The following is a 23,920-nucleotide window of genomic DNA, read 5'->3' as shown; positions in this document are numbered from 1 at the left end:
AGACAAAAACAATGTCCCGATTGCTTATGCATTGGATGTCACAAGGAGTACCTCATGACTGCTATGGTGCAAAAAACTGATAAAATAATGGAAGGTTGCAATAAAGTTATTGTTCCAAACTAGTTAATACATTAGTAATGGTAACATTACACAGTGTATGCACCTGATTGGCTTACATCATCTCTGAGTGTTACATGGAATGTGAATTGCTTGATCAGATGGACCATTGGCAGCTGGTGTACATCGGTCTATGAACAGCATGTATACATATATATATATAACATGTGAAAAGATCAGGCACTAGATTGTTACATTAATGCCATTTTGCCAAAAGGTTTAAGAATGTTATTAGACACATTGATTTGTGTGAACGAAATAGAAATTGTTAAAATAAGATTACTAGGTGTCACAAAAGCTAGACACAAAAGAAGGTACTGTTGTTGGAGTACCAGTTGGCATAAGAGAGATGATGTTAATTATCTGAAGAAAAGGTTCCATTCAATAGCTATGTTTAGACCTTTTTTTACTGAGTTGAGACGGAAAATCCATTGTTGTTCTAGTTTACGAATTGAAAGGTCTCTATCACCGCCCCTGAATGGATTTTTGGCTGTTTGGAGGATGAACCAAAACATGTAATTGTGGGTATGATTCTTCTCTTGAAAATGTGCCACCATTGGCTTGTCTGGAATGGCATTTTTAATGCGTGAACGATGTTTGCATATGCGCTGTCTTATTTCTCTCTTTCTTTTTCCGATATATAGTAGTTTGCACGGGCATTGGATGGCGTATACGTCCATTTGCTTTTACAATTGGTGAAGGTGTTAAAGTTCCAGGTTTTTCCATTTAGCTCGATGGATTTCATGTTTTTGGTCAAACAGCATACCGAGCAGGAACCGCATTTGTAGTGGCCTTTCACTGGTGGTAGACTCCATAGCGTGAGCTGTTGATCGGGAGGCGTGGTGGGTTCTGTGTAGGTGTTGACTAAGCGATCTTTTAAATTCCTGGCCCTTTAAAAACAAAACAGGGTTTTGTTAGTTTGATGATTCAGTGTGGAGGATGTTCCAGTGTCGTAGAATGCTTTTCTTAATCAGATTGCTCAAGGGGGAGAAGGTAGTGACACAGGTGATTTTGTCTTTACAAACTTCTCGTCGGGTAGGTAAGAGACAGGATTCTCTGCTTTTGTTTTTCGCTCTTTTTCTAGCGCGGCGGATGGTGTGGCTGGGATATCCTCTTTCTTTTAGTCTTTTCGAGAGGTCACGACTGGTTGTGTCGTAATCTTCTCGTGTAGTGCAGTTACGCCTATGGCGTAAAGATTGGCTGAAGGGTAAATTTTCTTTCAGGGCTGCTGGATGGAAGCTATGGAACTCTAAAAGTGTGTTCTTTGCCGTTGGCTTGCGATATATGTAGATGTAGATGGTTAGGTCCAGAAAGGAATGGAGAATTTGTCCGATTGTATGGTGAATTTGATGCAGCAGTCCTTTGTATTCAACCATGTGAAAAATTCTTGTAGTTCATTTTGGTTTCATTTCCATGTCATCAACACATCGTCGATATAACGAATCCAGATTCCTATCTGTGTTTTTAAAGGGTTATTGATGTTATAGATCGATTTGGCTTCAAAAGAGTCCATGAAGAGATTTGCTATATCTGGTGCAAAAGTAGCACCAATGGAGGTTGCGTGGCATTGTTGGTAAAAAGATTTTTCGAAAATGAAGTAGTTTTCTGTAAGAGCAATTCGAATACATTCAATGAGGAATTCTGTCGGTGGTTCGAGGTTAGGTCTTCTGTCAAGGTATGTGGCCAGGACATCAATGCATTCTTGTTGGGGGATGCTGGTGTAGAGCGATTCAACGTCGAGAGTGACTAGCAGATCTTCTTGGCCAATAGAGACGGTGTCTAGTTTCTTTATTGTGGATGTTGTGTCCTGGACATATGAACTCATCTGGCTAATGAATGGTTGTAGGAAAAAGTCGATGTAGATTGATAAAGGTTCTAAAACTGATCCTATGCCTGCCACTATAGGATGACCGTGAGGGTTTATTGCGTTTTTGTGGATCTTGGGTAGAAGGTAGAAGGCTGGTAGGATAGAGTTGCGGTTTGTCAGAAAAAGTTTCTCATCATCATCTATCCATCCTTCTTGCCATGCATGGCACATAAGGCTTTCTATTTCAGTGAGGAGCCTGGTAGTGGGGTCAGTTGGTATTTGTCGATAGAATTTAGTATTGGTGAGGTGTTTCTGGACTTCAGTGTCGTAGAGGATGTTAGACCACAGGACAATTCCTCCGCCTTTGTCAGCTGGTTTTAGAGAAAATTGTGGTTGTTTTCGAGGTTTTTTAATGCCAGGCGTTCGTTTTTATTCAAATTCTCAAGATATTTGATATTTTTATCAAAAAATTGGTTGGTTTCTAGAAGAATGCGATTCTCAAAAGCAAGGATTTCTGGACATACCATGTGTGATAGCGGGGTAAAGGTAGAGGGGGGTCTTAATCCTGTAGATGTAGGAGGGTCTTTTTCTGGCTTGTCGCTGAAGAAGTATTTGAGTCTGATTGTCCGGAAAAATGTACGGAGTTCTACCTCTGTTTTGAATCTGTCTGCTGGTGTGGTAGGGATGAAACTAAGACCCTTGCTCAGGATGCTTATCTCTTCAGAAGGGAGATTATGATTGCTCAAATTGAAAATAGGTTATACCATGTTTGGTTCCCCGGGGGCATCCATTGGCGCGTTCTCATGGGGTGTTGTTGGTATTGTCTTGGTCGGCCTCTTTGTCCACGTCCTTGAAATGAGTTTTGCTGGTTGGTTGGGATGTAATGAGTTACAATGAGCAATATAGGCAATGGTGGTAGGTGAGCAGTTACCTGGTCTGGTCAAAAAATCACTTCTTACCTCTGCAACTAGCTGCCTAATGGCCAACTCCACTTCTTTCTTTTGTCTACAACAGACCGTGGCTACCCCGCGCCCTAGATAGAGACATCTTCTCATCTAGCACCACCTGGGACTCAATTTTTTGACCAGACCAGGTAACTGTTCACCTACCACCATTGCCTATATTGCTCATTGTAATTCATTACATCCCAACCAACCCGGTTTTCCAACTTGTTTCAGAGACCGTCTGTCCATTTTTGGACTCAACTAATCACCAGCGACTTACCCAGATTCTGGCCCATACCAAACCACGCTAGCCATGACGCTCCAACTACCCTAGGTAGGTTCCTTTTCCACAGTGTATCTCTCCGAATACACCTTGTTTTTAAATCTTCCTCTATAACACTCCATCCTTTGTCTCACCAATTTCAGGTGCCTGGCACTTAACAAACACCTCTGTGCTCAAAAGCTCCCCCAGTCCTGAAGACAGTCCGGTGCATCCACCAGCAGGTTCCACATTCTCAAACGCTGGCCGCTCCATCTACTCACCGAACTAGAAACACCTGAACTCTGTGTGTGTCGACAAGTTTTACGTACTGCCGCAACACTAGGAGTATATGTAATTACAGTCACCATTGATGTACTAACCCACCTATATGCACAACCATTGCATAACCTTGTGTAAAAAATGTTTTTCTGTGCTAAGGATGGCATATTTCACTTTTTTACTCTTGAAAAGGTTTTTTACTCTTGAAAATTTAATAAATCTCAACCTTTAATGTTTGAAAAAGAATCTAACTTCTTTGTGTTTATGTTAAGAGCTAACAGATATGTGCTAATTTAGCTCCACTGCCTCCCCCCAAAAAAATCCTACCAAAGCGTCAATGAACAGGGTAGCTGCTGACTACACTCTTTTCTCAAAACTTTCGCCTTACCCTCTGGAGTCAAGCCCCCTTATAAAAAAGAGGGTTCCTTGCCTTACCTTATACACAACAACAGTAATGGTATAGTTCCATGTTTGGCCCAATGTCCCCCATCCCATTCCCCCTGCACCAAGTCCATGGCTTCAGGTCCCATCTATCAGACGTTCCCTGTCCCAAGGAAGGTGCTATTAGGGCAGTTGAGAGAGTCTTGCTAGTTGTTGTTGAAAGGTCAGTTCCGGGAAAGCCCTGTCATATTCCAGGACAGGGGTCCAACAGTCTGTAAAGTAGTTAAGCACGCCTTCTTTGGACGCTGTGACCTTTTTTCTGCCACCAAAATGTCCCAGACTTTTAATCCACCATAGCGATAGTAGGAGACCCTCCCGTGTCTTCCACTTGCGGGTGAGGGTGACCTTTGCCACCAGGAGGAGTTGAGTGAGTAGCCTTGCGGTTGATCCTGACTTCGGGCAACACTCCGGCAGTGGTGTTCCTAGTAGGGTTACCTCCGGGGCCAGTGGAAGTTTACAATGAGTAATAGCTTCTATGGTCTGGAGTACCTTCTCCCAGAAGGATCGTGCCACCGGGCACTCCCACCACATGTGGAAGTATGTCCCATGGGCCCCACATTGTCTCCAGCAATTAGGATCAAGAGAGTTTTTGAAGTGATTTAGGCGTTCCGGGGAATAATACCAGCGCTAGAGTAGTTTGAGAACACATTCTCTATTAGTAACACATTTAGTAGCTGTGCTATTTCTAGTCCAGATGTCGACCCATGTTTGGTCATCTATGGGGTGCCCCAGGTCTGTTTCCCAACGGGCCATATATGTGGGCCTAGTGGTTAGCATATTGTCTTGTAGGAGTTTGTATAGTCGTGTGATTGTCGCAGGCCTTCTTGTAGCGCTATTTCTGGGAGGTGGAGCTCCCTAGTGGTTCCTTGTTTGACCAATGGTTGAGTGATCCAGTGACGGATTTCAGCATAGATAAATCTATCTGTTTCCAACAGGGTGAAGCAGGTTTTAAATTCCACAAAGGTTAAAGGGGACCCGTTCTCAAACAATTGCAAGTGTTCGTAAACCCCCTCGGTTCCAATTTTTGCAGTTCACTGGGGCTCCTGGCTTGCTCGATAAGTGCCCATTTCGGGGGGCTTGTGGACTCGGCCCATGTCATGGAGTTTGTCAGTTGGGCCGCTATATGGTAGCTGCGGAGGTTAGGCACTCCCATTCCGCCCCATTTGGCTGCTCCCGTTTTTACTTTCAGCAGGATTAGAGCCTTGCCCCCTTTCCATAGGAACCGAGAGATCTGTTTTTGCAGCTGAAGGAGAGGTTTTAGTGGGATTTCCAATGACAAGGTCGAGAATAGATATAGAAATCTAGGTAGTAGGTTCATTTTGCACCCTGTGACTCTCCCCAGGAGTGAGATTTCCTGCCCCCCCCTATCTTTTAAGGTCAGACTCCAGGTCATTGAACAGGTGGGGAAAATCTGCTGCATATAGGCCTTTAGGATTTGCCGCAATATGTACCCCCAGGTATTTTGTTGTTGTTGTCCTCCATTCCAATTGGCAGGCAGGTCGCAGGCAGTTTATTGTCTTGTTGGCCATGTTCACTCCTAGAGCCTCTGACTTAGCGTAGTTAACGTCGAAACCTGCCACTCGTTCAAAAGCTTCAAATTCTGCCAGAGCTAACGGGGAAGCTCGGCTGTTGGTGAACGAGAGCATTATGTTGTCCGCAAAAGGGATACCTTGTATTGTTCGTCTTTTAATTCCACTCTTTCGACAGTGTTATTGTTGCAGATTCTTTGGGTGAATGGCTTCATAATTAGGGCGAAGATTAGTGGGGAGAGCAGACATCCTTGTCTCGTCCCGCAGGAGAGTGGGATGGGAGCCGATAGTTTCTGATTTACCTTCAAGGGTGTTCTTTGGGCTCTGTATTTGGCCAGCAGCATTTTGCCAGCAGGGGGCCGAATTTAAAAGCTTTGAGGGTTAAGCGCATGAATGTCCAATCTACCTGGTCAAAAGCTTTAGTTGCGTCTAGGGTAAGGCCAGTTCCTGGTGTTCCACCGATGCCACTTCTTATAGGTTGAAGGCCCGTCGGATGTTGTCCCTGGTGCTTCTTCCCACAATGAAACCTGTTTGGTCAGCGTTAATGATTTTGGGGAGTACCTTCGCCAGTCTGTTAGCCAATACTTTGGAGTAAATGTTCGCGTCTATGTTTAGAAGCCAGATTGGCCTATTTGAGGAGCATTCCGTCAGGTATTTTCCAGGCTTTAGCAGCATGATGCTGGTAGATTCCTGCATACAGGGGGTTATAGTGCCTGTTTGTTGGAATTAGTTCAGGAGCTCTGTCAGCAGGCCCATGAGGGAACCTCTGAAGAGTTTGTCAAATTTGGGCGAGAAACCACTGGGACCTGGGGCTCTAGTTTTCAAGGCCTTTATCACTAATTCCACTTCCTCAATGGAGATTGGGAGAGCTAAGGCCTTTCTGTCTGTCTCTGATAGGCACAGGAGGCTGGCCTCCGTAATATACTGCTCCTGTTGATCTGGAGGTCGGGGGTGGCAGTCATAGTGTTAATCAGGTGTGATGTTGCCAGCTGCAGCTTTGCCTCTTCCGAGTATTGGGTGGAGCCCTCTGAGTCTTTTAGGCCTGTAATCTAGTTCTGCCGTCGGGACTTTGCTAGTTTTCTGACCAGAAACGTATTGGCTTTGTTGCCATTGCTATAGTAGCTCTGCTTAGTTTTTCTGAGAGTCTGGACAGTTTCTTCCGCATAGTGTGCTTCCAGTTTGTTGAGGGCAATTCATAGAGTCTGAGCTGCTTTCGGAGACCAACCTTTCTTGTGGTTCATCTCTGCTTTAGCTCTGTCCTTTTACAATAGTTACTTGAGCTTCGAACAGAGTTTCCTGTATGCTGATCGCTTTCATTGCCTCCCATCCAGTATAGTTGAGGTGGGGCCGACAGGGTTTCCTTGAACTGATTGTGGATGGCTTTGGTCAGGGCATCTTGAAGTGCCATGTCATGTAGCATTGGGTCATAGAGAGACCACTGAGGTCTTGAGGGGGTTCAGGATTGTGGATCTGAGCTGTCAGAATCACTGGGGCATGTTCAGAGAACACCTTCGTACCTATCCGCACCTCGCTGGTATAGGAGAAAAGTTGGGGGCTGGCTAGCAGCAGATCAATGCGGGAGGAGGTACGGTGCACGTGCAAAAAGAAGGAGACGTCTTTTGTCTCCGGGTGAAGGACCCTCCATCTGCCCACCACCCCTAGGGATTTGAAAAGGCGACACAGACCCAAGGCAATTTTTTTTTTTTTAACTGTTTATTTTAAATCAAGGCAGGATGGTAAATACACATATTACAACATATTACAAGCAATGCATTTTCAGGCTTGTTGATCCCCAGTCCTCATTCCCCCCACCAGGCTTCCTCCCTCCCACCTCCCTCTGGCCTCTCCATCCCTCAGGTTTGGAGGCGGAATTTTTCCTCCTAGGTTACCCAGTTCGCGCCTTAGCGTCTATGTGTCTTCCTCAGGGTTCTCTTGGTGTTTCAGGATCCATCGGGCCCTGATCGGTTTATAGGTCCGGGCGGGGAAGCGCTGGTCGTATTCAAGCACTGGGCCCCAAATATTCTGGAAGCGATGGAGCGTTCCCGCCTGTGCTGCCGTCACCTTCTCCGCAATCAGGATGTCCCAGAGTTTAGACCACCATTGGGCTATGTGAGGGCCTTCTGGGGATTTCCAGGCCCTGGCCAACACCGTTTTCCCCGCCAGTAGGCAGTGTGTCAATAGTTTTGATCTGGTCCCGGAGCGCGGGTAGATCGCGGGGATCGGGGCCCCCAGCAAAACTGGTTCAGGTTCCAGAGGAATCGCTGTTCCCGTGATTTGCGTGATGGTCTCCAGGCATGTCCTCCAGAACTGTCGAATCTTCGGGCAAGCCCACCACATTTGGAAGAAGGAGCCTGGGTGGCCACATCCTCTCCAGCAGGCATGATCCACTTGTGGGTTCATGTGGTGAAGTCGAAGGGGCGGGTAATACCACCGCAGCAGCACCTTGTACGCACATTCCCTATTGGTAATGCAGGTGGAAGAGGTGTGTGTTCTGGTCCATATGTCCACCCAGGTTTGGTCCTCCACCGGATGACCTAGGTCCGCCTCCCACTGGGCCATACAGCGGGTCTTTATGGACAGGAAGTCCCTTAAGAAGCGCCTATATAGGGTGGATACCCTGCCCCGGGTCGGAAGGCCCCCCAGTGTAAGTTCCAGGGCGGTGGGTGGGCGTGTTACTGCCTGCAGAGTTTGGGAGTGTGAGCACCAGTGGCGTAGCTGGATATAAGTGAATCTGTCCCTTTCCTGGAGTTGGAACTTCTCCTTACATTGGACGAAAGTGAGGGGTATCCCTCCCATATATAGCTGGTCTATGGTCTCCAGCCCGCCCTTTATCCAGTTCCGAAAATTGCGGGGGTCCGCTCCGGGTGAGAAGGATGGGTTATGGAAGACCGGGGAGCGTGGGCTCAGTCCTCTTGGCACTCCCTTTTGCTTTAGTGCCCAGTCCCAGGAGCTAAGGGTGTGTTTAGTTGATAGAAGGAGGTCTCCCCAGTGTGTTCTAAGGGGGGGCGGGATGTGTGGCAGGAATCGCAAGGGTAGGGGCACTTGTGATTGTTCCAGCTCTACCCATCTGGGGCGGTTTGTTATAGTTTGCCATGCTTGAATCTGTGCTAGTTGTGCTGCCACACTATAGGCCCGCAAGTCCGGAACCCCCAGACCTCCTAGCTTGGAGCCCCCCAGCATCGTTTTGAGAGGGATTCTCGCTCTCTTACCTTTCCAGATGAATTTCAGCATTTTCCTTTGGATGTCCCTGAGGGTTGGTGTGGGAATCGCTGCTGGGAGGGAGGCGCAGGCGTATAGGAACCTCGGAAGTAGGTTCATCTTACATGCTGTGATGCGCCCCAGCAGTGAGATCTCTTGGGTCTTCCATCGTTTCAAGTCGCCTTCCAGTTCTTTCAGTAGCCGGGGGAAGTTGGCTTTGTATGTGTCTCTTGGGTTAGCCGGGTTGTGGACCCCTAGGTAGGGGATGGCCTTCTTCACCCATGTCATCGGGCACATCGCAGTCAATGGCTCCCGTTCTGCTGGGGTGAGGCCGATCCCCAAGGCCGAGGATTTGTCAAAGTTTATAGTGAAGCCTGAGACCTCACCATAGGTGGTAAGTTCGCCTGTTTCAATGATGAGTGGGCTTCTGAGATCGTGAGTAGGACATCGTCCGCATATAGGGCGATTTTGTGTTGCATGGGGCCGTTCTGCAGCCCTTTGATTTGGTCGTTTCCCCTAATCCTTTGGGCCAAAGGCTCCATGGTGAGTGCGAAGAGTAAGGGCGACAGCGGGCAGCCCTGCCGGGTTCCGCATGACAGGGGGATTGGAGCTGAGCTGTGTCCGTTAATTCTTAGGCTCGTACTTGGGCTATTATAGTTGGCTAGAACCATCGTCTGAAAAGTTGACCCGAAGCCGAAGGCCTCTAGGGTGAGTTTCATAAAGGACCAATCTACTCGATCAAATGCCTTGGCTGCGTCCAGAGCCACTAAGACCAGTTTTTGGGAGTTCCGGGAGGCAAGGTCCACCAGGTTCAAGGTTCTCCGTATGTTGTCACCAGCTGACCGGTGAAGGATGAAGCCTGCTTGATCGGGGTGGATGATCTTCGGGAGGACGCGGATCTGGCGGTTTGCCAGAATTTTTGAGTATATATTTGCATCGATGTTTAAGAGTGCAATCGGTCTGTAGGAGGTTAGACACCTTGGGTCCTTTCCTGGTTTGGGCAGGAGGATGGTGGTTGATTCCTGCATCGATGGGGTGACTGATCCCGTTTCTCTGAAGGAGTTGAACAGGGTCACCAGATGGGGGGTCAGTTGTGGCCTGAATAGTTTATAGAACCTCGTCGAAAAGCCGTCTGGACCTGGGGCTCGTGTTTTAAGCGACTTAATGGCCTCCTCGACCTCCTCCCCTGTAACGGGCTCCTCCAATTCGTCTCTCGCTGTATTGGCGAGACGGGGTACCGCTGCCCTCTGCAGATATTCCACCTGTTGGGGTAGGTTCCGAGGGGTTGCCTTCATGATTTGGGTCAGGTAGTCTGTCGCGAGCTGTCGTTTTTCGAGCACCGTGTGACCCCCTTGGAATCACGCAGACCTGCGATCGTGTTGACGCGTCTCCGTTTGGCTAGTTTGGCCACCAGGAACCTGTTCGCCTTGTTGCCCTTCGCGTAATATGATTGTTTGGCTTTTGCCATCAGTAGAGCGGTTTGTTCCGCGTAGTGGGCTTCTAGCTTTTTCCTCGCTGTTCGCATAATCCGTTGCGTCTTAGGGGACCAGCCTTTTTCCTTGTGGATTGCCTCAGCCTCTCTTAGCTCGTCCTCTAGAGCTATCCGGGTCTGGCGTCTGTTCCGATGGTAGGCCGCTCCTTGAGCAATTAGGGAGCCCCTGATTACTGCCTTCATGGCATCCCAATTATTCGCTAGTAAAGTGTCTGAGGCTGGGTTTTTGTCAAAGAAGTTTCTTGTTCCCGTCGCAATCTTGTCTCTCGTAGCCATGTCATTGAGAATCGGATCGTATAGGGACCATTTACGTGGGTTATTGAGGTTGGGGTCCTGAACCCGGAGTTCCAGGATCACTGGAGCGCGGTCGGACATGGCTCTCGAGCCGATGGAGACCTCTTTGACTGAGGGGAAGGTGTGCGTGGAGATTAGGAACAGGTCGATCCTTGAGAAGGTGCGGTGTACGAACGAGTAGAAGGAGTAGTCTCTTTCGTCGGGGTGAAACACCCGCCATGAGTCTATTATCTCCAAAGACCTGAACAGCCGGAGGAGGCTAAGTGCTTGGGCGAAATCGCTTGGAGTCGGGGGGTGTGACCGGTCTTTAGTGGGGTCGGGAACCCCATTGAAGTCCCCTCCGACAATTGTTTGGCCATCCACAAAACTAGCGAGAGTCGTGCCTAAGAAGTCGTAGAAGTGTGATTGTCCAGTGTTAGGGGCATACACCGAGATGAGGGTGTATAGGTCTCCCAACAGGAGGCATTTGACTGCTGTGTATCGGCCTTCCGGGCATATTTTCGTTTCCAGGATTTGTGGGTTCAAGTCTTTCCTAAAGAGGATCGCCGTGCCTCCCTTTTTGCTTGTGTCGGAGGCAAAAAATTGAAGCGGGAATAGTCGAGAGCGAAGCCGGATCACGTCCGCCGGCAGCAAGTGGGTCTCTTGGAGCATAGCTATCGCTGCGTCTTCGTCCTGGAGCTTTAATAGAATTGCCTTTCGTTTGTTAGGGGAGTTCAGTCCATTAACATTTAGGGAGAGGATTTGCAGAGCCTGGTGGTCCAGTGGTGTCCCATTCTCTGTCTCTTGGGTTGGGGGGGGGGTTTGAGTCGGTGGTTCAGCTGCCATGTTTTTCGTGAGATCTCGTGGTACCATCCTGCACTTGAGGTTTTAACGCGGAGCCCCAACGGGGGGCCGCAACTTTAACTGGTGGGTAGACCGACATTGTAAGTACCGGCTTACTCTTGGCCAACGGGGCCGATTGTCCCATCGCGTATCGAGTACTGCGGGTTTCCAAGGAACGAAAGTTGGAAAGTATCCTTGGAGTGGGTATGAACCGTGGGTATGGTCCGCCGTCTCCGCCTTCAAGGCACATCAGTCTAAGCGTTATGTGGCGGATCCGAGTTTAGATCAGGTCAGAAGAGACCAGGGAAAGATGCTGTTGGAACCTGGGGGCGCGGGAGCGCCATTGTTCATCTCTTTCTGTTGTTCCGCTGGGTTGATGACCATGGCGAACGTTTAGGTTTTGGGGAGGGAAGCGGCCCAGAGTCCTCAGATCCTTCCGGGTTTGGTATAGAGAGTTCCTGGGGCGAGATTGGATGCATGATCCTCTCCGCATCCTCCAAGTGACTGATCCGGTGTAGGGTGCCTTTATATGTGAATTGTAGAGCCGTTGGAAACAGCCATCTATAGCGGACTTGCTGCTCCTGGAGGAACAATGCCAGGGGTCGGAGCACTCTTCTTTTCTGAAGGGTGAGTGGTGAGAGGTCCTGGTAAATTTGAAGTGGCGTGCTCTGAAAAGTAATTTCCTCCCCTTGGCGGCTAATCGCCGAAATCGCTTCCTTGGTTGTAAAAAAGTGGACAGTAGTAATGACATCTGGGGGGGGTCCGAGTCTGCCCCTCGGCGCGGGCGGAGTCTGTGGGTCCGGTCTAGCAAGAGCTGAGATTTATCCAGGTCCGCGAGGAGGGCCTCGAAGAAGCGTCCCACGTAGTCCGCTAGCTTGTTGTCGGGGACGGAGGTTGGGACCCCCCGAATGCGAAGATTGTTGCGGCGCGCCCTATTTTCAAGGTCCTCATGTTTAAACTCCAGGATCTCGCATTTGTGATGCAGGGTGTCAATGGCTCTTTGCATTTCCCCTAGAGTGGTAGTGTGATCCCGAGAGTGGTCTTCGATTTCTCCGAGCCTTTGTTCGACCTCCGTGACCCTTTGGGCTGTCTGTTCGATTTTGGTGGTGAGTTCTGAGAGGCATGAGCGAAACTCCGACTTGATGTCCGCCATGAAGGCTATCAGGTCCCCTTTGGTAGCGAGGGCTCCCCCGTCCTCCTGCTGTTTCTGTGGGGTAAGCTTGGGGGGCTCTTGCTTCTTGCTTTTATCTAATGCAGTAAGCATGGTGGAGATATCTGCGCCCTGGCTAACCTTCGTTTGCCTGGACATGATGATCGTGTTTGGCGGACTTGGCTGGAAGAGTTGCGGCAGGACCAAAGCTGTGGGAGACGGCACTCAGCCCCCTCTAGGTCCGCAGAGTTTAATGCGTTGTAGGGGTGGGAGGTCGAGTGTTTTCGGCGCCAGCCACCCAGGAGAGATCAAGCGTAGGAGTGCAAGTGAGAAGCCGGTGGAGTAGCCGTGATCCCGCAGTAGTCTAGGTCGCTAGCTGGATGAGTGGGCCGGGGCGCCCCAGGAAGTACTAGTGCATGGAGGATCTCAGAGGGACCGGGCGGGCCATCGGTGCGTGGAGGGAGGGGGGTGTGTCGCTGCGGTATGGCCCGCGAGGTCGAGGCCTCTCTGGGTAGCTCTCAGGGATTATCTCGTGGCCTCCGTATTTCCCCCCCCCAACCTCACCGTATGTCGATCGTTGGGGGGGGGTCCGTAATCCCTCTGTGGCCGGAATCGAGCTTCAGAGCGGGGGAGGTCTAGGCCCCGGGCCCCGTCAGGCAGCGAGGAAGGAGAAGGCTCCACGCAGCCGCCCCCAAGGAAGCTCTCACGTGTCCTCCGGGCAACCCTGATATGATCCGGCTGGTTCCGTGTTGGCGGGTCCGTCCGCTACTCCTCTTCGGCGTCCCAGAACCCCGTCACCATCAGGTTCGTAGTATGTTGCGGAGTTCCGGCGCGGCCGCCATCTTGGTTTCTTCGGATGGTGACGTGGGGGAGGTTCGGCCGCTAAGTTCTAGGAGAACGCTCCTGCGTTCGGAGGTCATCGTGGGCCAGGTTGTGCCTCATCGGTTCCGATCGCTGTAGATGGCATTGGCGACTCGGATGCTCGATCAGAACCGCTTGAATTTGACGGCGGCGGCGGACATCCTCGGGCGGCCTCAAGGGAGCGACCACATAGATGGCGCTCCAAGCCACGCCCCGACCCAAGGCAATTTTAAAGTTTCTTGATGCTGGTCGGTTAGATTTATTTGTATTTGTATTTATTGAATTTTATATAGCGCTTTAAGCCAAAGCGCTTTAAAAGATAACAACAGGAATTACATAAGAAGCAAGTTAATACAATTCATGAATCAAATAACTGAGAATAATACGTAGAGCAATTTGCCAAGATCATTAGAATAAATACAAGCAGAATAGAACGGTGAAAGAAACAGAGGAGAAACTGTCAGGGAGGAGGTTGGAGTAGGTGGGATTTTAAGGAGGTGCGGAAATGTGAATATGAGGTAATAGGGCGGATGAGAAGATGGAGAGAGTTCCAGTGGAGTGGGGCAAGGAGCTGGAAGGAACGGAAGCGAGATGGTGCTCAGGTGGAACAAAGAGTGGGAAGTGGTCAGCAGAGCGGAGTGAGTGAGAGGGAGAGTAGAATGAGAGGAGGGAGGAAAGGTAAGGTGGGGTAAGATCATATAGAGATTTGAAGATAAGACAGAGGAAGTTGAATTTGAGTTGAGAATGAAATGAGAGCCAGCCTAGAGAGGAGAGTGAAGAGGAAATAGAATCGTAAGGAGAGAGGAGACAGAGAGAATGGATGGCAGAATGGTAACGATTTAAGGGGGGGCTAGATGTGAGGCAGGAAGGCCAAAGAGGAGAGCAGAGCAGTAGAAGAGTCGAGAGAAGATTAAAGAAGATATTAAGAGTTTAGTGGCATTAAAGGTAAGGAAGGATCGGATTTTGCGAATGTTGTACAGATGGAAACGACATGCACGGGAGGTAAGAGACATATCGTGAGTAAAGGAGAGGTTAGAGTCGAAGTGGAGGCCAAGGTTGCGGGTAGAGAAGGAGATGGGGAGCTGGGAGGGGGGAAAGAGAATGAAAAGGGGGTTAAGGAGGAGCGAGGGTGTTGGCAGGAAGGAATTGAACTTCGGTTGTATCAGTGTTGAGGGAAAGAAAGTGGGAAGACATCCAGGATTTGATAGCAATGAGACAGGAAGAGAGTTTAAGGTGGCTGTCGGGAGTGAACGAGGAGAAGGAGAGGAAACGTTGGGTGTCATTGGCGTAGAAGTGGTGAGAGATGCCAAAGGAGGAGATGATTGGAGCAAGGAGGGAGGTGTATAGTGAGAAGAGAAAAGGGCCGAGCACAGAACCTTGGGCGACACTGATGTCAAGGAGGTAGGTAGAAGAGATGCAGCTGCTCTAGGAGACTGCAGTGGAGCAATTAGATAGGTAGGAGGAGAACCAGTTGAGGACAGAGTCTTTGAGGCCAAAGGAGGAAAGAGTGTCAAGAAGTAGGGGGTGATCCACAGTGTCAAAGGCGGCTGAGAGGTCAAGAAGAATGAGAACAGAAGAGTGTTTAGAGTAGCGGGTGGTGAGGAGAGCAGTTTCAGTAGAGTGGTTAGAGCGAAAACTAGATTGAGTAGGGGGGAGAAGAGAGGTTGGAGACGAATGTTGAGAGTTGTGAGTAGACGAGGCGTTCAAGGTGCTTAGAAATGAAAGTTGGAAGCCAAGAGGGGGTTAGCAGAGGGCTTTTTCAGGATAGGGATAATAGTTGCGTGCTTGAAAGCAGAGGGAAAAGTTGCAGTGGTTAGGCAGATGTTGAGGTAAGGTAGGGTATAAGGAGAGGGTAGATTTTGGGAATAAGAGAGGTGGGAAGAGAGTCAGAGGGAGCAGCAGTAGGGTGTGTTTTAGACAGGGGGAGGGAGACCTCGTTAGTGAGTGACTGGAGTGAAGTTAGACATAGTGGAGGATGGGGAGTGAGAGAAGGAGAAGGGGGAGAGTAAGAAGGGGAGCGAAGAATATTTTGACCTAACCTTAGAAGAGAAGAAGTTAGCGAAGTCAGCATGTGATAGAGGCGAGGCAATGAGTGATCAGGGATATGGGGAGAAAGAAGGCGAGTCAAAATTTGAAAGATACGGCAAGTGTGGGAGTGGAGGAGGTTAGAGAAGTAGGATTGTTTAGCTGAGTTGAGACAGTTTGTCATAGAGGGTATGGTAGGAGAAGTAGGTGGCTTGGTTAGCTGGGGAGCAGTGTTTAAGCCAGTGTCTTTCAAGGCATCGGAGTAGGCGGCGCATGGATGAAAGGTGAGAGGAGAGCCAGGGTTGGGCAGGTGTATGGTAGGGGTGGAAGGAGGTGAGAGGGTATTGTTGATGAAGACTGGAGAGGAGAGAGGAAGATAAAATGGATGAGGCCTTGTTTGCAGAAAGAGAAGAGAAGTGAGTGAGAGGGGGAGGGAGGAGTCAGGGGGTCTGGGACGCCATTGAAATCTCGCCAAACAGCTCACCTTTCACAGCAATATATCGTCCTTCGGGGCTCCGCAGGACCTCCAGCTCTGTAAATGGGATGCCACTTGCCACTAGGATCGCCGTGCTGCCTTTCTTAGAGCCGCTGGTCACTAGGTATTGTTTTGGGAAGGCTCTGTCCCGTAGGCATGGGAAGTCTATGTGGTTAGGAGAGTTCCCTGAAGAAAGATCACTAAGCTGGTCAGGTCGTTTCTGATGCAGTGGGATGCTTTCCCGTGGTTCTGTCTCAGCTATCGGAGGAGAGAGGTTCGGGAACTGATAGCCTTCACCTGCCATCCAGTGCTCCAATCTTCATCTATTTCCGTTGCAACTGGGGTTTTAACTTTTGTAAACTGGTAATGAACTTAACCAAGTAATGAAAATAACAAAGACAAACCAAGTTCAAACTAGGCCCAGGGGTCCTTTGGCCGGGGAGTGTATTCACACTCACGGCTGAAGTGAACCGTGGGAAGTCCGAGCTCCAAAGTTGTGTTGCCACGAGGAGCCAATGTTAAACTAATTGAATTAATCAGTGGTGGAATATCTGCAACTGTATTTGGTGGAGCTGCTCATGTCTGCTTCGGGGAGTGTAGTGTCTTCTCGCCCTTTGCCCTCCCCCGCCAGGATGCCCCCTGCTTCCTCCAATGAATTGATTATGCATGTTTGGCTTTCAAAAGTGAATTTGTGAATTGGAGAGTTGCCGGGAACAGTCAGCAGTATTTTATTTTCCGGTCCTGGAGGAAGGCTGAGAGCAGTCTGAGGGCTCTGCGCCTCTGGACTGCTGCTGCCGCCAGGTCTTGGTAAATTTGGATCGGAGTCCCTTGGTAGGTTAAATCTCCCTACATACGACTTGTGGTCATGATCTCTTGCTTAGTGGAGAAGAAGTGGACATGGGTGATCACATCTGGCGGGTCCATTGTAGAGGATCCCCTGCGACTCTGCAGTCTGTGGGTGCGATCCAGTAGCAGCATTGCCTTGTTGCAGTCTGGGCGGAGAGTTTGAAAGAAGTTGCTCACATAAGCTTGTAGGGTCTGGTCGGAGATCATTGCCGGAATCCCTCTAATCCGTGTATTGTTCCTGCGGGCCCTATTCTCGACGTCCTCTTGCTAGAGCATCATACTTTAATTTATGTCCTCCATAGCCTGAAGTTTTCTTCACAAGTCCGCCTATTCTGCCACATGGTCTAGGGTTTGGTCTTCTGTTTCACTGATCCTGTACTCTAGTACCCCCATCCGGTTGTCCAAGCCCTCCACTCTGGTCGAGACTTCCGCCATGCAACTCCAAAATTCAGACTTTATGTCCGCCAGGAGGGATTGAATATCTTCTTTTGTGGCCCATTGACCTGTAGGTCTCTCTGGGGAGTGGGACAAGGAGCGCCCGCCGTTTGGCTTTTTGCTTGTGTCCTGAGGCTGCAACATGGTGGCAATGTCCGCCGCTTAGTGGGGTTTCTGATGCTTAGACATTTTGGCTAAAATGGCTGGTGTGTGCTTGCTGTTCCGGGGACTGCGTTCCCCGAGTCCTTTAAGAGTGCAGCAGTGGGTTGGTAGGCCTTCTTTTGCCTTGTCTGGTCAATCAGTTGGTAGTGGCGGCGAGTGCCTCTATGTTTGGAGGACGGGGGGGGGGGGCAGGAAGATCTTAGTTGCGCTGGGTCCAGACCCAATGTCTCAGCTCACATTGTTGGAGCGCCTTGTACCGGGGACAGTCTTTCCCCCTGGCTGCTGCTGGTTGCCTAAACATTGAGTTTTATCAGGCTTTAGTATCCCGGAGGAAAGAGGCAGCCGCCCCGGCTAGGCTGGGCCAGCGTTGGAGCTTTGGAGGGCCAGGACTTACTGCTCGTTGCAACGATTAGATGCTCAGCATTGCATTGTCCCTTTGCCGCCTCCGTTGGTGCGCTGTCATTCCGGTTTGATGCCTGCGGGATATGCCGCCAGCCTGGCAGTGCCTCCTCCTCCAGTTCGCTCCACGTGATGGAGAGATCCCAATTAGGAAGGGATTTCTGCCTATGATTTCGTCGGTCCTCCCTGGGCCACCCTCCGCAGGTTTGATCACTTCCTCAAGTGGTTAAGAGAGTTCAATTTCGCTGTGCGGTGGCAGCGGGTCATTCCCGTTGTTGTAGGCGGGAGAAGCTAAGGTGCGGCGCAGGTTCTCACTCTCCGTCTGTATTGGCGGGCGCCCTCTTGTGGGACATCAGAGCAGACGTGCCTCGATTCTCAGCAGTTTTATTAGATCTTGCCCCACAGGTTCTCTCCGTGGACCTCACCATCTGTTCCCCAGATCTTCTGCTACGAGTTCCACCAATCAGGTCTGCCAACCCTGCTCCATATCGGATTGAGTTATGTTGGAGACTCAGAACTTCCACTGAGGCTCTCAGTGAACCGACCGCGTTGCCAGCGCGTCAATCCATGCCAGCCAAAATATTTTTAAATATTATTTGTGTGTACGTGTATGCGCAAAATGAGAGAATGTATGGTGTTTCGTTGTGCATGTTTATGTGGGAGGGTATGAATGGTGTATGGGTGCGAAAGTGAATGTGATAGCGAATGAAGAATGAATGATGCCGTATCAATACTCACGCGTATCTGTGAATGTGAGCGTGAACGAAGAATTAATAATGCTGTATGAATGCTGATGTAGGTTTTTGAATGTGAGAATAAATGAAGACTGAATGATGAATGCAGATGTGTGTGTGCTGGCTGGGGAGCTGGCCTCTGTTTAGGTGGAGAAGGATGGGACCGCAGCCATGAGACTTTTCTTTATTGGTGTGTCCAGTATGGACAAATATTCACCATGGCATTTCATTTTCTTCACTGGGCAACAAGGGGAATGGCAACATAATGAGAGTTCCTACTGCAAGGGTCCACATTGGGGGGTCCAGCCTGGACATGTTGCTTTAATGTGTTATGTCATTTTATTTAATTTATTTGGCATCAAGGGTGAAGGCAGCATATTGAGAGTTTTTACATGGTATTGGCCATATTGGTGAGTCTAGTCTGTATATGTTTTTTTACTGTTGCATGGCTATTATGGGTGAAGGCAGCACAATGAGTGTTCATACGTGGTCCTGGCCCATATTGGCAGGTCCAGCCTCAACATAGTTCTTTATTGAGTCCAGGCAATTTTTACTGGGAGGAAGGATGAAGGCAACATGATAGGTGTTGCTATGTGTTCTTGGCTAACATTGGTATGTCCAGTCTGGACATGTTTCTTGACTATGGCATTGCATTTTGTTTACTGGGCATTATTGGTGAAGGCAGCATAATGAGTGTTCCTACATGGTGCTGGCCCCCATTGTTGGGTTCTGTCTGGGCTTTACTGTGGTATGAAATAGTTTACTCTGAACCAGGGGTGAAAGCATTGCAATAAGTCATCCTATGTGGTACTGGCCCACATTGGTGGGTCCATTTGAGATAAACCTTCACTATGGTATGGCATTGTACTCAGCATCAAAATATGAAGGCAGCATGATAAGTGTTCCTATGTGGTAATGGCCCAAATCGGTGGGTCCAGCCTGGACATGTTTCTTTACTGTGGCATGGCATTGGTGGGTCAAGTCTAGACACATCTTCACTCTGGCATGGCATTTTGTTCAGGGCATCAAGGGTGAAGGCAGCATGATGAGTGTTCCTATTCAGAATTGGACCACATTGGTGGGTCCAGTCTAGACAAATCTTCACTCTGGCAAGGTTGTTCACTGGGCAACAAGGGTGAAGGCAACATGATAAGTGTTCCTATGTGGTATTGGCCCACATTGGCAGGTCCAATCTGGGCATGCTTCTTTAATGTACCATGTCATTTTTACTGGCATCATAGGTAAAGGCAGCATGACTGTTCCCACATGGTACTGGCCCACATTGGTAGGTGCAATCTGGACATATTTTCTTACTGTGGCATGGCATTTGGTATTGGTAAAGCAAACAAGTGTATGTTCTTATATAGTAATGCTGCCTTATATTGTTGCAGCCTCCATGGACATGTATGGGTACAGAGAACATGAACATTTTCTTTATACTTGCATACATTGTGTGCAAAGGCATCATGAAAATGAGTTGGAAAATGTTCCTGTGCTATGTTGATGAAGTGCATCTACCGACTATTTCCATCTATTACCCTTCAAAACCCATTGCAAACTGTAACTTTATACTCAAATTTTCACAGGAAGTGTGTCGAAAATGCATGATTTTACCCCAATATTTAAAATAAGTCCATGGGGGGAATCCCCCTCCTCCCGAAATCCTTGTTGCTTGGTTTGGGCCCCCTCACTTTGCTTGGTCACTCATACTTATTCAAGAGAAACATTTAATCCCCAATAAAAAAAATCCCCAGATGCCACTGGTTAGGCTTATCCCCATGACAGGTTGTTGTAGGCCTGTGTGGGTACTGCTCCATCACCAAGCTGCGGATACTAGGATCTCATTCTGCTCTTTCTCTCTCTGGTCACCACCTTCTCCTTGTCACTATCTTTCATCCTCTCTGACTTTGACCTCCTTTTCTTTTTGTCTCTGCTACCCTCTTTCCTCCTTGACAATTTGCAACACACTGGGATGCTCCTCCCACAGCCCTGTTTCCCCTTCACTTCTTCTTATCTGTTTCTTGGGTGTTCCACTGCTCCACCACTCTCCCATTCTAATTGCTCTTCCACTTTCTCCTCTGGCTCCTTTGCTTCTCCTTTCTGTTATCTTTTTCCACCTCCTCCTCTCTTCTCTCTCCTCACTGTTTGCTCCTTCTCCCACTTAGTAGACCTGTTCACCTCCATCACTCTTCTCTCCAGTATTGCTCCCCACTCCTCCTGACAGTTCCTCCTCACCCTTTTCACCTCTGCTATGATGTTTTCCCTTTCTTTCCCTACTGCTCCTCTCTTCTCTCCACTCCTCCGCTTTTACCCTTTCTAAACGGCTTTCCTCCAGCACCTCCATTCTCCTCCTCTGCAGCTGTCTGGATCTTTTGTCTGTGCCACTCTAATATGCACCACCCTTTACATCATGCGTCCACCTCCTGATTCCCTCACCACTTAGCCCCCTGGGTTACTAACTGTTTCAATGTTTTAATCTGGGAAAATGCACGGAGCAAGTGTGCTGATTGGCTCACTCTCCCGATACTTGGGGAGTTTTCCTAAAGTCCTACTGGTAGCAAGACTTTAGTAAGCTATCCCAGTGGTTTGTAGATCTCCAACTCTTAATATCAGTCTACTAACTCAGGACCTTGGTAGCGTGCAGAGCAGTCAGGCCTATTTTAAGAGGAAGATATGAGCTGTAGGTAAGTACACTGAACCATGGTTAGACAGTCACACCAAAGAAACCCTTACACTTATCATTTATGTACAATTATATATTTATTATATATACACCAAAATCACTTTAAATACTTTAGGCGGTTACACTAGAACACTTTGGAATACTTGATAATACACTTCAAAGGACACTTTCACTTGTGTCTTTGTTTGCGGCTACATGTATAACAACGTTAGAAAGTGAAATGACAATGTTATTGGGCCTCATTACGAGTCAGGCGTTAAGGGGTTAACGGCGCCGTAAACGGCGCCGACCCTTAACGCCTGATTACAAGGTCCCTTAGCGCCATGGTGATTTTAACGCTGCTCTTGGTAACAGTTACTGTTTTCAAAAGCATTAAGAACACATTTCTTCAGTGCTATTCTCATCAGCAATTTTCCTTCAGTCGGGATTGGTCACTTCTTGTTTAGAGTGAACAGCCCAAACTACATGACAAACATAACGGGTGAAACCTTAACAAGAAGGGTGTTTCTCTGAGCTGCTTGGAAGTGTGACAAAGGCGACAAGACATGGATTGGGAAGCCTAGGGAGATTTCATGTCGTCCTCTGGGGACAACTTCACATAGCGTGTGGTGGTCCCAAAACTCCATGCTGGCAAGGCACTTCCTCGACATGGGGCATTCCCTGAGTAGGGTGCCTATGGTTAATTAGATGAGAATATACCAGGTGGTGGAGGGGTAGCTTGGTGGGACATAGACCAGGGACAGTGATTGAGGATCAGACATACATAAGATTAACATTGGGTGCCTAGTGCCAGCTCAACTTACTTCCATTGTACACATTTACATTTGAGACTGACGTGATTGAGAGAGATAGGTTGGTTGATAGATGGGGAGGGCTAGTATCAGATAAGAAGACTCGCTTTAACCACTAGCAAGCAAAGGTTTAGGAGGGTCTTGAACAATTCCAGTGGTCGGCTTGCTTCGATTGCCGGTGGAGAGCATTCGGGTGGAGGGGAGCAGTAGAGAAACGGAGCGAATGGTGGCATAGGAGGTGAGCAGAACAGAAGAGAGACAAAAACTTAAAGGGAGTGATTTTGCAGGCAGAGCTATTCGGAGTGGTGTGAGTAATTTGCGATAGGGACAAATCTGGGTAGATTTAGAGTGCGTTTAGCGAAGTTGAAAACAATGTTGACAGGGGTGAAGGAGTGGAGAGGATGACCAAGGAGTAAGTTTGTGCAGTAGTCCAGTTTCATGCGCATATGGCTGGAGACTAGAGTTTTAGCTGAGTGGTGTGCAAGGTAGTAGTAGATCTTCCTTAAATTGAGAAGGTTCATTCTGTCATAATTAATTTTTTGCCATAATTTACTGTCTGAGTCATGGGCTGCTGTCATAGTGGTGATGCGTTCAGCCACAAAAGGGTGAAGGAGGGAAAGGAGAAAAATATCAGAGTATCATCAGCAAAGAGGTGGTAGTGTTATCCAATGGATATCATGAGCTTACCCCGCGGGATCTGTAGATGGTGAAGAGGAGTAGGTTGAGGACTGATCCTTGAGGGACGCCGACGGGAAGGGGAGAAGGCGTTAACAGTTTCATGAGATGGAGAATGAGTGATCATGGGGTTAGAATTCCACCAAGCTGAGTTTGGTATCCTTGAAGCCAAGGGGTGAGAGAGTTTGGAATGGGGCGTATGCCACAGTGATGGAAGCTGAAGAGACATCAAGTAAAATGAGGATGATGGATTGGTGAGGAGTAGTAATAAAGTTAGAGACCTGCAAGAGCAGTTTCAATGAAGTGTTCCACTTTGGAGGGCATGACATAGTGTGCCATGTAATACTGTTGCAAGGCTTTTCAGTCTCTTCCCTGAATGCTAATCTTTTCTTTAGAACAATTAAGTAAGACATAGTTTGCCCTAGAAAAGCAAGCGTTTACGGTCTCCCGCTGTTCTAAAGACAGTAATTACTTCGAAGTACTTACTTGAAAAATACTTCGACAAATATAAGTGGTTGTCGGTAAAAGGGGTGGGTGGGGCTTTGGATAGGGGTGGTAGTGTAGGGGAGGGAGGTATGGGGGACCCCCTCAAAAGTAAAAAACAAAATGCAAAGTATTTTTTCAAAGCAATTACTTCGAAGTAAATTATTCCTAAGTAATTACTGTCGATGGAGTGACATGGTACCAGTGTTTACAGTGCTCTTGCCTTCTGGTGTAGACGATCTTCCATTCTGTACAAATTACATTTCATAATTACATTTCATGGCCCACTCTCATCAGTTATTGTACGCGAGCTGGCAGTATCAACCAATGAAGGACAATGCAATATGGCTGCATCACCAACATTATATGTAGAAAGAGATCCGACATTCTGGTTTGTATTCTTCAACCTAGCTGCCTTGCATAGTCTCCTCCCATTTATCGTCTCTAAGGAACCTCAAAAGATCTCTAGTTAAGGCTTTGAACTTGGATCTCATTAATGATCTTACATTCAATGTCCTCTACCATCCGGGTCAGAGTCCATCATATCTTTGTTTTCAGCATGGGACACAGGTGGGCTACCACCGCAGACAGATCCAAGCAACCCACAATGAGATGCTCCCATTGGTAATTATTCCACTTTTCTTTCTTGGATGTGTGCCTTTACTTGCCACCCCTCAGAATTAGCAATACATTCTTCTTTGGTGATGCCTTCTGCCTATCATGCAGACTAGATGACGCATGTCTTGTTAGGGCAGGACAGTCTCAGATATGATCAAGAACAGGCCTTGCAGAAGCAGCAGGTTTCTTGCATGAAGTTGTTTCTCTCTTCAACCTGGGAGACACGCAACACCCATAAGTGACTTTCGAGGGGCGGCTTCTGCAGCTTTTGATCCCATGGTGGTGCAGCCATGTCCTGGATCTCGTATGAATATTAGAGTCTAGCCACTTTTACAGGGCTCAATGTCATGAGGTACACCTTAAACCTTGGTAATCCCGATAGCCTTTCAATGGCTCCA

The 23,920-nt window shown here is 48.4% G+C and overlaps 1 protein-coding gene across 2 annotated transcripts in view; it reads right to left on the bottom strand.

Annotated features, from left to right (window-relative positions):
• Positions 1–23,920, bottom strand: part of ADAM9 (ADAM metallopeptidase domain 9) — a 1,404,333-nt gene that overhangs the window by 68,870 nt on the left and 1,311,543 nt on the right. The window lies entirely within an intron of this gene.

This window comes from Ambystoma mexicanum, chromosome 10 (assembly GCF_040938575.1).
Source record: "Ambystoma mexicanum isolate Mex_15411 chromosome 10, UKY_AmexF1_1, whole genome shotgun sequence".
Lineage (NCBI taxonomy): Eukaryota > Metazoa > Chordata > Amphibia > Caudata > Ambystomatidae > Ambystoma > Ambystoma mexicanum.
This window is presented reverse-complemented; position numbering and strand designations above follow the sequence as displayed.